The sequence below is a fragment of the Notothenia rossii genome (genome assembly GCF_949606895.1).
Source record: "Notothenia rossii genome assembly, chromosome: 3".
Taxonomy (NCBI): domain Eukaryota; kingdom Metazoa; phylum Chordata; class Actinopteri; order Perciformes; family Nototheniidae; genus Notothenia; species Notothenia rossii.
The window spans coordinates 84,173,903-84,190,993 of NC_136901.1; the positions used below are offsets into that span (position 1 = coordinate 84,173,903).

Below are 17,091 nucleotides of genomic sequence, written 5' to 3' on the forward strand. Positions count from 1 at the left end.
TCGGGCTAACGTCCACGCTAGCTTCCACGCTAGCTGCTATATGTGTTGCATTGAGGTGATACTTGAGGCTTGATGTGCTGCGGTGATACGCAAATTCCTTTTTGCATAATTTGCAAACAACCGTGCTCTTATCGATGCTTCCATCCGTCCGTTTTTTAAAACAAAATGTCCCATCCACGGGGCCAACCAAAGCGGTCTCATCAGCTTCTTCGTTCACGTTTGACTATTGTCCACTGTGGTTTGTTGTTGTTTGAAGTCATGAACGTTAGTTGGTGCTCCAGTATAATCGGTACCCCTGAAACTCATCCAGTGAGAAACGTTCCGCGGTGCAAAAACAATTGCGATTAAAATGCGTTAATTTTTTTAACGCGTTAATTTTTGTGTAATTAATTAATCTTAATTAACGCGTTAAAGTCCCGGCCCTAATTTTAAATCTTAGTCCAAGTAGATATACTGTTTTGTCATGCACTTGAAAAAGTTGGTGCAATAAAAAAAACGTATCCTTGTTGACCTTAATGTAAAGTAATGATCGATCGACAAAGCCAAATACATTCTCCAAATATGACAGTATTTTTAACAGACATTATTGAGAGAAATGTAAATCTCTTAAAATTGGAATGAGGAGTTAAGTGTCTATTTTTCTAATTCCAGGATCAAAACTGGACGCAGTTGTCCTCGTACTTGGAGCACTGTTGGCCTGCTCTTTGACTTTAATCGTCATCCTTACTTTCTACGTAAATCAAGGAGTTTGTCGACACTGCAAAGGTAGGTTCCTAAATTATACAGCAATGTTTAGGCATTGATATTTTCTCATGTTCTAAATTATTTTCTAAAAAGGATATCATTCACAAGAACAAAGAGGCTTGCAGCTCCGAAGCTACAAGTGAAGCTGCTACTAGTACTACATCATCAGAAGAGCCGCCTAAAGACGTGGATAATGCTAGCACTAACGTTAACGTTAGCTGCGCTAGCAACGTCCCCCTGGCTACTGTAGCTCAAGCTCACCTTTCCCAGCGGTATGGACGGAGGAGATGTGGCGGAGGAAGCAAGAGTTGTGTGTGTGTGTGTGTGTGTGTGTGTGTGTGTGTGTGTGTGTGTGTGTGTGTGTGTGTGTGTGTGTGTTTGTCTGTGTGTGTTTGTCTGTGTGTGAGAGTGTGTGAAGCAGCGCTGTCAGCCTATTTGCGATGTAGGCTAGGCCTAATCAGAATAATTTCAAGTCCAGATTCAATGTTGTTTGCATAAGTAGGCTATATTTTTCGTTTCGTTTATTTAATGAGTTCATTTCAGGACAACTTTGGGAATTTTGTTTGCTTGTTATGAGTTTTAAATAGATTTTGAAAGGAGAGAGAGAGAGAGAGAGAGAGAGAGAGAGAGAGAGAGAGAGAGAGAGAGAGAGAGAGAGAGAGAGAGAGAGAGAGAGAGGAGCAGCACTGTCTGCTTAGTTGCAATACTGTATAGCTTAGGCAATTTAGGCCTATAAATTGTTTATATAATTTACGTGCCAGTGTGTCCATGGTTTTGAGTCTGTGTGTCTTGAGCGCAGCGCCGTCTGCTTTTTGCAGTACAGTAACTAAAGTAGGATTAAGCATACCGGTAGTTTCTGTGGACCTGTCTGCCCGTTTTGTGAGTGCACTGCGCGCGTGCTTACTTGTGTGGCATTGTTTGGAGCTAATTAAAATAGCGTCCCCCCAGTAAAAAAATCCCCACTACACCACTGTGTGTAGTGCTGTGTTCACCAGAGCAATGGCAGCCAAGATGGTGATCAGTGAGGGGGAGTATCAGTTCTACACTTAACTTTATGACCTTCACGAGTGCACCATTTGTGTACTTTATACTGCATCTTACCATTTTTGGCATTTGGACACACTCAAGCACTCAAAATAAAAAATGTAATTACAGAAGTACGCAAATAAAGACATGGCAATTTAGTACTCTCAGTACTCTCTGCTATTAAATTCTGATATCTGTAGGTTTGAAACTCCAAAAATCATATCATTAATAAGTCCCTGGTATAAGGTCAAACAGTTATGAAATGTCGACATGTCGAAATGGGTTAAATATGCCAAAAGAAAGACAAAGACTGATTAGGTTTCTTCAGCTTAGTATTATAAAAAAAATCATTTAAAAAAAGGAAGCAAGAAATCAACACAACTCCCAATTGATGTTTTTACAGAGCATTGGCCGAGACAGTAAGTAGATGACGGTCATGGAAGAAGTAAACAGATTTGAACATTCATAATGTATACAAAATGGCAGAGGAGAACATCTTGAAACAGTTATGTCTGATGGCCCTAAATAAATCAGAGCAAAATCATTCCCCCCATGATTTTTTACATTTTCTTTAATGAAAAACACACTTTGGTTAGTATTTTAAGATAAAAGACGACACATACAAACACATGTAATCAAATATTGGTGAAACATCGAACATAAAGAGAATATCTGTTTGCTGCTATTTTGGCTTTTAGCATTAATCCTAATTTAGTTTACATCTTTGTCAGAGGTCAGTATTATCAACCAACTTACATTTGTAATAGACTCACATTCACATTCAGCATTTAATTTGAGAGTACACACTTTCTTCAGTCTCCATCTCTCTCTTCTTTCCTCCTCTTGTAGCCTTCCTTCCAGAGAAATGCAACGCAGCATAGTTCAGATCATGTCCACCTTCAGTCTGAGCAGCAAATACAATCTCCATTATTAAGAGACAGCTTTGTTGATAATGATTGTTTGATTACAGAATTATAATGGTCTATTATTTATTTGTAGCAGACTGCTGCTAATATAACAATGTGTTGCCATAGACACAGTCCTGATATCCAAACACAGCAAGCTGACTAGCTTTTTTAAATGATGTTAAACCAATATTAATTGTCCAAGGATTTACCTCTTTAGTAAGAAGCCATGTAATTAACTGGATGATGAGAATCATGTTAATCAAAATAACCAAAAAATAAAGAATGTCGTAAGATTACTTACAATATCCTTCTCAGGTTGGCTTGAGTTGTCATGTCTTGAATGCAAAGCGACGTTTTCATTTCCTAAATATGAAAATAAAAACATTAATATTATGAATTTAAACTGAGTTTTCAATACAGATCCCCAGCACATGGCATAACTTCATATTATCTACATTGCATTATGGGGTTAAGCATATTTAACATAAATGGAGCAACCAATATGGAGAATCGTGTTGCAGATGTTTGCTGATAAATTCATATAATAATATTCAGAATAACAGATTTCTATGTAAAAATAAACAGATTTGTTAAGTGTAATAGTATCCAAGAACATGAGGTTAAGGTTAATCGTGTCTCTAAAGATTTCATGCTTCTAAAACTATTTAAAGTAAAATAATCGGCGTATTACACTTTTTTACTTAATCGGCAAAACGTACCTTTACATCGTGAACAACCTGCTCTTGAAGTCCGGAGGCAGAATAAAGTAATGTTTCCAATGATAGAAACGACCAAGCAGAGTATTGCTATCGCCAGCGCTATAACTTCAGAGCTTGCATTTCGCTCTAGAAAGCAAAGACATTAAACACATTAATGATGTGGTTCATTGGTTCGTAGACATTCATCTCCATATTAAACATAATACATCGGTATAACATACCAATTTTCAGTTTTGTTACATCTCCAAATAATATCTCTCCACATGTGGCCACAGCACAGTAGTAAGTCCCGGCATCAGAGGAGCTGAAGTTCTTTGAGAAGTGATAAACACAACTCTTCTGAGTGCCCGGTAACTTCTCACATTCCTCTTGTCTTCTTCCATCAGTGTAGATGATGCTAGGACGAGATTTATCTGAACCAGCTCTGAACCAGAACACACTGATGTTTCCTGGACATGTTTTATTCTCAGATTCAGAGAGGACCGAACACTGAAGGGTCATCGAGTTTCCTGGAGGAGCTGGATCAGATAATGTCGGCCACTGAACAGAATAGTTTGAAGTCCTCTGAGTGTTTCCTGAAAAATACAAAACTGTTTTAGAAAAATTGACCCATTTTATCTGACATTTGTAAAAGTATTAATATGAATCTGCTGATATTTAGCAAATGTGGAGCTTCTTTATTAGTAGAGATTTCCTCAAAGTGAAATTAGATTGTTTAATATCGATTAGAGCTTCAATAAAGATAAAGCAGAGCATGGAACTTAATTACCAAGTTTTAACCATATATTTAAGCAATAGCTCACGACAGGCCGTGGTATATGCTCATTATATCACAGCTAAGGGGCGTGGTTCGGCCCGACGCCGGTTACCAAGTGTGGCAATATGAAAGAAAAATACACACTCTAATTTAAATAGTTTTTATTAGTAAATAATGATGTTCAAAATAAAATAGTCACTCCGTTGCCTTCTGCATGAAACATAGTGCAAGGTGGTTGCTATGCAACAACACTAACAGCTAGCGAACTTAGACAGAGAGCGTTGATTCATTATTTGGCTATTTATTTACATTCTTACGTGATTACTTGTATAGGTTGAGGTTGTTCGAGGCTGTTGCTTGGCGTGGCGAGAATATTTCTCCATTTTCTCCGGTCCCCGAGGTTCGGCTTCCAGTAGCTCTGGAGAGAGCTTTCGCACCTGTGGCCACTAACGGTCATAATTTCTTTGCTTTGTTACAAGACCCGCATCAGAAATCTTTTGAATGGTGGTACTTTTCCAGTTGGTCTACCTGCTCTTCACGTAGCTCTGCATGTCATCGTTTAGGTGCTTTTTTTTCTGGACATAGGCACTCCTCAATCCACTCCTCCATAGTATGACCCCCCCCGGAGGTCGAAGTTAATCTTAAATGTTTCCATCTTATGATTTGTAAGTTTTTTTCGTAACGGAAGAAATTTAAATATATATATAAAACTGACAAGTCAAATCAAGCAATCTGATTGGTCGATAGCGTTTTTGCGGACCTCTTTGATTACAGATTTGAAAACATCGTTGTTTGCTTTAAAAGTAGCACAATTCATTATGTCAAACCTTGGAAGGTATCTAGATAACCCTGCCCTAATGCCAAAGGAACTGCACACTGAATATGTTTTGCAGTTTGATGTCTATGTCTGGACCGCTGCGTAAAAAGGAGGGTTTCAGCCCCGTTACTTCTCCGCTGCTTTCTTGTTCCAGTTTGAAAAGCAAACTGTCAGTTTGCTTTTCAGCCCAACTGTATACTGTTTTTCTCAGACGCGGAGGGATACTGACTTGTTGAGAAAATTAACTTACAATTCTACCCGTGGTATACGCTCAGTATATCACGGCTAAGAACCAATCAGATTGCTTGATTTGACTTGTCCGTTTTATAATTAAAGATATAGTGCATGGCAAAATTGGCAACACTTTTAGTGTTGAGTGGTTAACACTGGAATTTTCTCAAATATATACAACATAGCTGGTAAATAAATCAACATCCAAAGTAAACAAATAGAATAATTTCATCTTAATTGTATGTCTACTGTAACTGAATTTGTATTTAAATTTGTGTTAATATGCAACAGATAATTGAAATGTTACTTTACTTAAATATTACCAAATTGTCGCTTTGGATCCGACCTGAAGCATTTACAAAACTCATTCTAATGAACTAGATCACATTTACCTTTTAGTAACAAATATGTCCCACTCCATTCAGGATTTCCATAACGCTCTGTCATTAAGCAGTGATACATTCCTTCATCTTCTGGGATTGTCCTCCGAATCGTCAGGTTGCTTAAATTGATATCGCGTTTTATCTCCAATCTTGAGTCAGAGAACTCTGGTGCAGAATCAGGTTTTGTAGATCCGAGCGGTCTCACAATTAATGTCAAATTCTCTCCAGCATTTTGCTTGAACCAGTAGAGCTGTTTAATGTCATACTCAATAGGCAGAGCACACGTGAAGGTCACAGATTCACCAAGAGGAACTGTAGTCACTGGAACCAGCGTATCTGAAATAAATGACAGAATACAATACGTGAAACAATATACATCATGCAAGAACAAAATTGAACCCCAATAGTAGGCATGCATATTTTTACTTAATACTTGCTCTTACATCCTTGATGAAGAAAAAGCAGTGTTGCCCATAACAGCAACATCTTGATATTGTCTCTTGTTAGGAAACTTTTGGGTATTTCAGTGAGTACAAATGTTGAAGTCACATGACCATGATTGTGTGTGTCAGAGTGTACCATGCATCTGATTGGCTATCATAGGATCAAGATGCAAAAGTGTACTTCCTTTCTCACTTGTTGTGAAGCATATCATCTCATTCTTCTCAACTTACCAAAGTAATTTTAGCACATTATCCAGACCAGGTTAGCTGTTCACAGGGTTACATTGTGCTTCCAGAGACAAATTATATCCTGATGTTCTCAGAGTAAGAAAAACTAAATCATTAATGTAGGATATATGTGTGTACACAACAGTAAAAATAGTAAAGAGTAAAATAGATAAGGTAATTCAAAGTTTCTCGTGAGTGTTGTTTTAGCAAGAGACAGCTTGCTACTATTATTTCTAGCATGTTTAGTAACAAACTGTAATTCTCACTTTTCTAATAGGAAATGGAATTCTTTTAGCCACTACGCTTTGGTAGCTTTTCTTTTGTCACTGTTATTTTAATATACAGAAAGTGTAAAGAGACATTCTAGGCAAATGGGGCAATATATAGAAATGTAACTTAGGTAAGAAATTGATCCTTACAAATTACAGGGGCTTAGTGCTAATGTTAAGGTAACTGAATGTTAACATTTTACGTTTTCTAAGCATGCATAATTAATCTACCTGTGTCTTGAACAATGAAAAACGTACAGTAACATTAGCCTACATACAGTATAGGCATAGTACATTTAAAAAAGAAATTGTATTAATTGTGAAGAATGTTGTGTTACTCAGCAGTTTCTTTGGTCACTTTAATTAATTAAACAGCCAGTGGATGTCACTCTAACCCGTAGCCTCCAAAATGGGAGATTTGTTGTTGATGACACATTTCTATTATCTGTCAAGGAGTAAGTAGAGATACTGCTCCCACTAAGGCACTAGTGATACATAAAAGTTGCCCAGCAATTGAATGATTCAGATATGTGTCTTTGTACGCTGGAAGATAGAAATAGTTTCCTCTACCAAAATCAAATGGGATTTTGAACCATGGCAGAAAAAAAGGTCTCTGGCAAAAAAAAGTATGGAGCTTAAACATTTTGTTCAGCAAGAAAATCTTCACAAAGGATCACAACTTAACAAATGTTGAAGTATACATATAATAGTCAGCAGTGAAGCGCTAACGTTAGGCTATAAAAGAGGCAGCTGTGGCTCAGGAGGTAGAGTGGTCGTCCTCGAACCAGAGGTTGGTGGTTTTCCTGCCCAGCAGTCAACATGTCTAGAAAGACTAGAAAACCACTATTTACATCTTTAAACGAAATACACCAATCTCCTCTAACTGCTAAAGGCAGACTTCAGCACGCCGCCGTTTAATGAGTCTCAGTTAGCCCTTTGTTAGCGACTATCATTTATACTTAACTTCTTAAAAGTTCACAAGACTTTTATTTACTGATGTATTTTATGCTGTAGACTTTAATAATCTTTTGAGCTTGAGTTAACCAAAGACATATTTCAGGCATCGCACCAAAAACACTTAACAAATTGGGCTTACTTTCAGGTGATGCTTTCGGTGTAATAAGCTATAACAAATGTACGTGTTCTCCTGCAGAACTATATAGTGAGTGTAACCAGGTTGAAAATAACCCTTACACTGAAATTAAAACAAGATAACAAGTATGTCATTTAGTTATAAGTGTTGTTAAAATATCTAGTTCATGCAAAGATAACGATTAAAAGATATTTCACAACGGCTTAAAAAGGGAAAGTGTAATACATAATGTTTAAAAGACTAAAATGTACAATTATAAATATTGTGTTTTATTTTGAAAGTCAAGGGTTGAAGTTGGGAGGAAGTGAAGGCGGAAGAAGGGAGTGTGCGTCAGAGTGGTGGCTTGACTGACGAAGTCGCGGCACAGAGAATGAATAAAAGTTGAAAAGTTTATAGCAAATAAGTATTTAGTTAGTGTCTCAAGATTATCAACTCGACAGTCTTCATATGGATTATTTTCTACACGCTGTCTGCAAGGAACTGATTAACTTTCTACTCCAAGTTTGTCGCAGAGTTATCCACGTGTGTATTAGCTTGTTAGCAACTGAGTGTTTGCATTCATTAATACAGTGAATGGACTCTTAGGCACGTTATAGCTAACTCAGCTGGCGTTATTGGCTTCAGTTCGGGGTTTTTCGGCATGAAAACCCTGAAAACCTTAATCAGTTTTGCTGCAAGTTGGTGACAGTGAGGAGTTTTGGACAATACAAGAGAGCATGCCGTCGCTGGACACCTTCCCGCCACCGTTGATCGCCATCTGAGCAGGGATCGGTACAGCTGCAGTTTGGAGTTGAAGATGTAAGGTATCACTCTGGTTTTATTGCTCATTTGAGTGAAAAAGACAAATAGTTTTGACTTTCAACGCTCTCAAGCATCACATCAGGCCTGCAACGTGAGGGGTTTTATTTTAATTTTATTTGCCGGCTTGTGTGTGTGTGTTGAGTGAGTGTGGGCCCACTGAGTTAAGTGTGAAATTGTATTCAAAGGTGACCTTATAATATTTTGATATGATAAATAATTTCCAGTTAAAGGAATTATTAATCAGACATTATTGAAGGTACATTCTGACTGTATTTCCTGTTTGTTCAGAAGTATACAGTAACATAATTGAGATCTCTATTTCTAAAACTGATTCCAGTGTGATATTTGGTGATTTATATCAATAGAGGTATTTAAACTAATGTGTTTAAGGTAAGTGTCATTGTGCTCAACACATTTAAATATACATTTCTTTTATATGTCACTCAGCTAAATGGTTCAGTGTGTATATGTTATAGTAGAGTAGACATAATCTAATACTAGCAAAGTTACAGTGCTTAAAGGTGCTTAAAGGGACTCAAGATAACACAAAGGGTACATTGGTAAAATATAAACAGGATAATTTAAGAGAAACAAGACAACATTACCCTATGTATTCTTCATTGTAAATTTGATTTATTGAGTAAACGAACTCAGGGCCCTCCCTGATTAAACTAGGGAATAACTGGGCTACATGAGCAATTAATGGACATTTTAGAAATCTATCGTCATCATGATGCAAAGTGTCTGCTAGTGTTTTTGCTTAATTATAATTTATATATTGGTAAAAAGCTTTGTCGGATTGTTATCAGAAAGTAGTTCACATGCCATGGACACAAATGTTGGTTCGTTGGTTGAATTTGAATGCCTTATATAGTGGATTCATCTATACAGAAGTTACACAAACATAAAATGTCAGACAGGAAATACAGCGCACTAGTAAATACGAAGTGATTCAAGATTCGGCCCGTTTGCTTCAGCACAATTTCCTAACTCTGTTGACGTACAGCGTTGAACAGGAATCAGTCTTGAAACCAGGAAATGAATAAGTACTTAACCACTTCCGGTTCCGGCAGTTCGTCTATCACCTATTGTAAGCTTTTTACTTCTGCTCATTGCATTTATGTTTCAAAAGTAATAGAAAAAATGATCTTGCTGAGCAGAACTTTCAAGCATGGGCGCGGGAAGAGGGGTGCTGAGGGCGCTGCAGCACGCCCTAGCGGCAGGCAGGGGGTGCGGCGCTCCCCTGTCAGAATTATTATTTGAAGGTTATTGCTGCTCCCGCTGTGCATAATCTGTGTAATATGTAGCCAATAAATTCCACATTGTTGGTAAAATAATATTTTGGCCTGCCCCAAATGTTTTTTCTGTAGCCCCGGACAATTCTACCTCAATAATATAATACATTAACCGTGCTTTACGTGAACCTCATCAAGACACTAGAAAGGACGGCAGGACTGTAATTTCCCGTGTTCAGTGAATGCAACAGACGCAAGACACCAGAACAATCAGAGAGTTGCATGTAAATAAAAGTGTGCTTGTGTCATTCAAGCTCGCGGCTCTGTGTGTGTGCGGAAATAGCGCATTTACTGTGTGTGAGAGAGGGGGAGAGAGAGAGGGACCGGTGCCAGCAGCAGGGACCGTGTTGTTAGCATCTGGTTAGCTAGCTGCACTAACGGACATACGGAGCTGTTTGTTCCACAACAAGCTGGAGGAGAGCTCTCCTCTCAGACTGAGAGGCTCAGGTGAGCTAAAGGACTCTCTGAGTGTTTCGATAGTTAACTTTAGTCTAAGTTATCTCAGTGGGTCTCAAACGGTTTGGTCAAAAATTATTCAAAAGATTATTTCCGCGGCACACCTTCATATGATCATTATAGTTATAAAAAAAATAAGAGAATAAAGGAAAAACATTTATGAAATACTATATGGCAGTAAAACAAGAATACAGTTTGAAAGGGGAGTGATTTGTAAAATATCCATAAAGAAAAAGAACATCTGCTTACAGTTGTTTCATCTGGGTGTTGAGAGATGTATCCATAGATCTCTTAATGTTGCTCTCAAAGTGCACCAGATTGATGCTTTTAACTTCAATATTTAAAAAAAATCTGAGCTGATTATCGAGCCTTCATTGTAACAGTCGCAGGTTTACTGTGTGTTTGCGTGTGGGGAGTTTTTTTGTGCGTGCTCTATAGTGGCCGTAATAGTGTTCACTGGAGTCCAGCACCTCAGCACCCCCACTCAAAATACCTTCCCGCGCCTCTGCTTTCAAGTATCATAAACAGATCCTATTTTAAAAAATACTCCAAAATCAAATGGAAATTACAATTTATTTTTGTCGAGGGATCCGTTGCCCTGCTACCTTCTGGGTCGGCCCACAAAACTGACATCTTTGCACCACTCTATTCTCCTTTGTATTGAATTAATATTTCCTTCTGTGTAATAATTCTACTTGTGGTAGTTTCCATGGATTTATTATAAAACAGAGCCCTTCCTAGGTTAGACTAGGAGTGTTCATCCAAGTGTGTATAGCTTGGCCGAGGTCATAGCTACTCTTTCTGTTTCATTATCAATGTTGAGCCGTAATGGGGGGGGGTTGAGGTGACGTGCAACAACATTAACATTAACCTTTCTGTTGGTCGCTTGTTAGCAGACCCTTCACGCGATGGCAGAGCAAACAGGTACAGGCAGGGCCCATAATGATAGCCCTATAGTTTAAATCTACTACCCACACATAAACATTACTATTTAAAAAAAAAAATGTATTTATAAATGTATTTAGGAATCTATCTATGTGATTTTAAGTGGGGGTCGACCTCAAATCCTCTAGGGGGGTCCCGGGGCATGCCCCCCCGGTAAGATTTTTTATTTTATTTTGGAATTAAATGCATCAATCTGGTGCATTTTGAGGGGAAAATAAAGAGACTAGATCTATGGAAACACCTATATTAAAAAAACTGTATTCATTTCAATAATCATAAAATCATGGCCATAACCAATAACATACCATTTCCAATATGAAAAAACACTGAAACTTATTTATTTATTTTCGGTTCATTTATAGTTGTGAGTGTGTCTGTGCTCCTGAATCAGCCTCTCCTGTCTCTCTCCTCTCCTCCCTGCTCCTCTTTGAGGCAGCAGCAAAGACTAGTTTTCTCTCAACAAGTTTTAAAAGTGTATCTTACCTTTTTTCACCTAGTTAACTTTTTATTTATTTATTCATGCATATTTTACTAATCACATTACATTACATTACATTTCATTGAGCTGACGCTTTTATCCAAAGCGACTTATAATGACCGATTACAGGGACATTCTCCCTGGAGTAACTAAGGGCTAAGTGCCTTACTCAAGGGCACACTTACAGTGTGAGAAAAAGTTTTTAGAGAGTACTTGTCCATGGACAAGTGAGTTTGGCAATTTACTTGTCCGAATACATTTTTCACTTGTCCAGAATGGAAAATATGGCAACACACATGCTGCAACCTGCCTGTGAGACAGAGTCCAACCACACATGTCCAACACTATAGGCCTAATAATAATAATACATTATTTTCATAGCCTATAGGCGTACGCTTTTCTACAACTTAAAGAAGCTTGCACGCTTACACATGTCCTGCAATACACGCTGCAGCTGCCCAGCTGCTCACTGTTTGTAAAAGTAAATAAATAGTATGTTCATTTCAATAATGTACTTTCTATACCCTGCTTCATAAACAATACTGACATCCCTGTGCTCCTCCGAGTCTGGGGGTCCGGGGATGTGAGGAAAACGCGAGGACACAGACAGGGAGGCTGTTTCACTTCATAAAGGAAATGGCGGTCAATATTAACAACACAGGAGCTAAAACGCTTAATAATCTTCATTACGTGTTAAAGAAAGAACATAAGAAAGTTTGACAAAGATGAGGCTGTTAAACGGGCAGCGGATCCGCTGTGTGTAGAAAGAGAGAGAGAGAGAGAGAGAGAGAGACGCTGAGCTGCAGCGATCAGCTGATCCGGATCCTGTCCTCACAACTCTTATTAATCCCGGGACCTGACCTGAATTGTTATTTGTTCCTACTCGGAACCGAGTTTTGCTTCCCAACCCTGCCACTGTGCTACACGTCCCGCCACGCCATGCCCCTGTCTCAGTACAGAAAGCGGCGAGATGCATTTCCTTAGGAATTGACAAGCAGAACCGAAACTAACATTTCTAAACGAACAATGTCGGACACGGACAATTTGCGAATGAGTTCTGCCTTTTGTAAACTTAATTTGTCAATAATTTGTCAATAAATGAGGGCGAAAAACGTCACTTGTCCACCGGACAAGTCAATTACAAGATCTACTTGTCCGTTATTGTAAATAACACGTCCCGGACGGTGGGACGTGTGCTTTTTCGCACACTGCACTAGTGGTGGTGTTCCTGGCGGGATTTGAACTCACAGCCTTCCGATCTTCAGCCCACCTCACTATCCATTAGACCAATCACTATCCTCTCAAATGGAAATATGTGTTTACATAAATGGTGACCACACCGTTTGAGACCCACTGAGAACTTAGACTAAGTTAACTATCTAAACACTCAGAGAGTCCTTTACCTCACCTGAGCTGAGGTTCTCCCGAGCTTGAATGACACACACAGACCAATCAAGGGCTTTGATTTATGATCTGTATGACAGTGGCCATGTCGGCAGGCCACATCATGTGGACAGCCAGTCACCCTGTGTGAGGCAGGCCACTTAACAGGCCAGAAGGAGGCGAGATCAGAGCAAGGGAGCGAGGGATCATTGTCCACAAGTTAATTGATCGCAGATGGCGTCGTGGTAACGGACGAATAAAATAAAAATAAAAAAAGCCTAAATGGGTCGCGAAATATACTTGGGCGGCCGTTAATATACCTGTGCGGCCCGCCCAAGTATAGTCTATATGTGGGAAACCCTGAGCATTAAAAAACAGCTTTTGTTTCTACCTTTTCTCTCTTTCAAATGTCTCTATAAAAAAAGGCCCAGATGGCTCAAAGCATAACCTTTTAAAAAATAAAAACACATGTTGAACTTTGATGAAACATTAAACACTTTGAACTTATTTATATGATGTGGTGTTCACCGGAGCAATAGCAAGTAGCCCGATAGGGATTAGTTAGGGCTGGGCGATATGGTCTCTAAATGATATCGCGATATTTACTGACTATATCGCGATATACGATATATATCGCGATATTCTGAAATGTCCTCTAAAACACATACATTTTTTTTATTTAACCCCTTGATGTTTACAGTCACGCTAGTATGATTGTAGTAGTCCCTGCAACATGTGTCTGCATTAAAAAAATCGACTAATAATGAAGAAAATTAACACATTTGTTGCAATAGTAATTTATGCACTAACTACATTACTACTTGTACTACAACATTTGAATCATCAGTTCTTCCTCATTTTCCTCAATTGTTCATATTTGGTTTATTAAAATAATGATATTGTGGTCATTGTTAAAAAAGGTCTGCTATTATGAGTATTATGATTTTTATAATTCGCTTTCTGCCTTCCTGTCATTAGGAGTTAGACATGTAATGGCTATGTAATTGATTTGATTAGAACCCTCATTCTCCTGTTGGGACATTTCCCTCTAGCCAATACCTTTATATTGTCTACTCTTCACTTACATGTCAGCATAGGTCGGCATTGATGTACAGAGCCGACAGAAGCCCTTGTTTATATTGGCATCATATTGAGAGGTGCAGCCAGTGACGCGTCCTAAAACCAGTTAGTAAGCTGCTGGTTCCCTCGACAAAAAGCAATGGGATTTCTCCACAGGGTTTTGGAAAATAGCTGGAAATAAGGTCTGTGGAAAACAAACCTGTTTGATAAATGCAGGTTTTGTTCAGCCGGATAATCTCCACGTTTTGTTACCCTACTTTTATAATTTTCGAATCATAAATCTAATCGATAGATTATAAAAGGGTTTTAGGACGCGTTACAGTGTGGCTAAAACCTTCTCTCCCTCTTCTTCTCATGCTCCCTGTCACTCTTCTTTAACTCCTCCGGTGACTTTCTTTTATTAGAAGATAGTTTTTTGCCCGGCGCTTGGCCGGTTACCGCTGGTATTAAAAACATTTAGGCGAATGGTTAGGTGGCACGATAGTCTGTAGTGAAGAAGGAGCGCGCTGCCGCTCACGGGAGCCTGCTCGCGCTGCGCTCCGCAGCAAACAGCTGTTTGATTTTCACCCAACAACGACAACCGACTCACAAAGCGTGAGTTGTTGTAGCGTTAATAAACGAAACAATTAAAAAAAATTGCTTGTCAAAAGACCAATACCACAGAACAATTCTTTTTTTTAAAGCAATATTTTTAGTGGCCCGAGCGGGCAAGTGGAAAGTACGTTATGCTGGCCCGGGGTGTCTAAATAGTGCTTCCGGGCCAGCGGGCCATTTATAATGTCGAGCCCTGCACCCATATCCTTTGCTATATACATACCGACCACATCTGTAATGGCTTTCCAGCGGGCCGAATTCTTGGGATGCAGTTTGAAAATGTTTGTGTTACGGTGGACTGTATTTTGGCGGCTGTTCGTGAGGTGCTTGTAGTGCCGCGGTCTTTTTCATTCCGCTGCGCGCAACATTTCTCCCATTCAGAAGGATGCTTTTGTTTGAGGTGCTGCAGTAAATTTGTCGTACTGCTGCCTTTGCTAGCAAAATACTTCAAACATACTTTGCAGCAGGGTGTTGTCTGGTCTAAATCTGACCTCGCGAACGCAAACCAATTCCAAATAACGGATGACACCGTGCCTTTCTTTGGAACAAGTTCTTCCCTGCTCGTTGTCATGTTGTTTGTGTATCACTCACTCTATTTGGTAAATGCGCGCACTGTGCGGGGGGAGGGCTGAGCCCATTCCGAACTACGGGAGCCCAGAGGGAAGCGTTGGCGGATGTTGAAGAGAAAACCGATTTTCATTTAAACAAGTCGACGTGAACTACACACTCGAGTTAATCGATAAAATCGATTTATAGCCCAGCCCTAGGCGAACGCAGATAAAGTTGAGCTCGAAAATCCTCCAGCATCATTGAAGTCTCCGGTTTGGGAACATTTTGGTTTCGCAGTTAAGTAAAAGGATGACGGACAAAGACAGGTGGACCGAACCAAAGCTGTTTGTCGGCATTGTTCAACTAAAATTGGTTACGCGGCTGGCAATACATCAAACTTGCACACTCATTTGAAAAGGCATCACCCGAACGTGAATATCACCGGTACCAAAAGAAAAAAGACTGAAGTGCAAACCCAAATCCCACCAGTGGCGTTGCCCAATATTTCGGGGCTCCCCCGTCGGTCGGTCAATCGGGCCCCGCCCCCTCCCGTAAATCAATAATAGAGTGACATGGGATAGACATTGCGGCAACTTTTTTAAATGTTAATTTTTTCAGGCATCTTTTGTAAACAGTATAGGTCAGTAGGAACTTTCTGTATAAAGATACATCTGATTTAAACAGTATAGGGTCAGTAGAAACTTTCTCTATAAAGATACATCTGATTTAAACAGTAGGGTCAGTAGGAACTTTGTGTATAATATACATCTGATTTAAACAGTAAGGTCAGTAGGAACTGTATAATAATATACATCTGATTTAAACATAATTGACAAATACAAACAAGTGGCTGTGTATTTTTTGTAACATGAAGGTATATTGTAGAACGTTATAGCCTATCATCATTGGAGTTCACACAACGGAACGGTTCACATATATATAACATTCTGTATAAAAGAAAAGTAGCCTACAAAAAACAAACAAATACATCACATCCTATAGGCTACATAGAGGATGCAATCAGGAGCTGCTTTGTAGGCCTATTTTATACGAGCGCGTCTCCTGGCATTCTTCTGCGCAAAGTCCTGTATAACAGTCTTTAAATCTATACTGCGCGCGTCGGCTCTCAATACTAAGGACTGCTAACCCAGACAGTCTCTCTTGCGACATTGTGCTCCTCAAATATGTCTTTATTAATTTAAGTTTTAAGAAAGATCTCTCAGCACTGGCAACAGTCACGGGTATAGTTAAAAACAATTTCAGTGCTGTGGCAACATCGGGGATACTTGGCAAAATGGACTGATTTTCAATGAGCAGGGTTTTCGCAAGGTCTTTGATTGTTCCACGCTCAATTTTCTTTATGGTAGGCCTAAGAGCATTACGGAGGGACAGGATCCGGAAAGCAAACTCGGCTGACAGGTCGTCTTTATACTGGCCTGATAAAGCACTTGCGGACTCAGACAAATCCTTGTCTGTTGCGCGCAGAAGTTCGCGGGGAAGCAGAAAAGAAAATCACTGTGCAACTTCGCTCATTCCAACAAATCGATTTTTGAGTTGGGCAACGACAATATCCATATTTGCGTAAAATACCGCCACTCTAAAATGCTCCCCTGGGTCTTGGAGCCGCTGGTCCTCGCAAAGCTCTGAAAAGTGCCTCTTTGTGCGTCTTGCGCGTCTGTCTTTGAAGAGACTGTTGACACCCCATGAGGATGCCAGGTCTTGCGCTTGCGCTTTTAAGCCATCAAACTCTCCTCGGAGTTGGGCAAGTGTATCGGTTGCGTTACCAAGCATTGCTGTCGCCTGTAAGAGGTCCACGTCTTTGCGCTGGAGAGCTTGGGACACAATGTTGACTGTTTCAAGGACCTTGCCCTGTATTACAGTCATTAAAACAA

The 17,091-nt window shown here is 39.4% G+C and overlaps 1 protein-coding gene across 6 annotated transcripts in view; it reads left to right on the forward strand.

The window, feature by feature from the left end:
• Positions 1-690: 690 nt before the first annotated feature.
• LOC307032122 (uncharacterized protein) overlaps positions 691-17,091 on the forward strand; it is a 171,620-nt gene continuing 155,219 nt past the window's right edge. For 3 of the 6 annotated variants that reach the window (XM_079669889.1, XM_079669890.1, XM_079669885.1), the window contains exon 1: positions 7,966-8,416. The gene's annotated coding sequence lies outside the window, so the exon portion shown is untranslated. Of the gene's footprint in view, positions 766-7,965; positions 8,511-17,091 lie in introns of those variants that run through there. The other 3 variants (XM_079669888.1, XM_079669886.1, XM_079669887.1) reach the window with 3 other exon arrangements.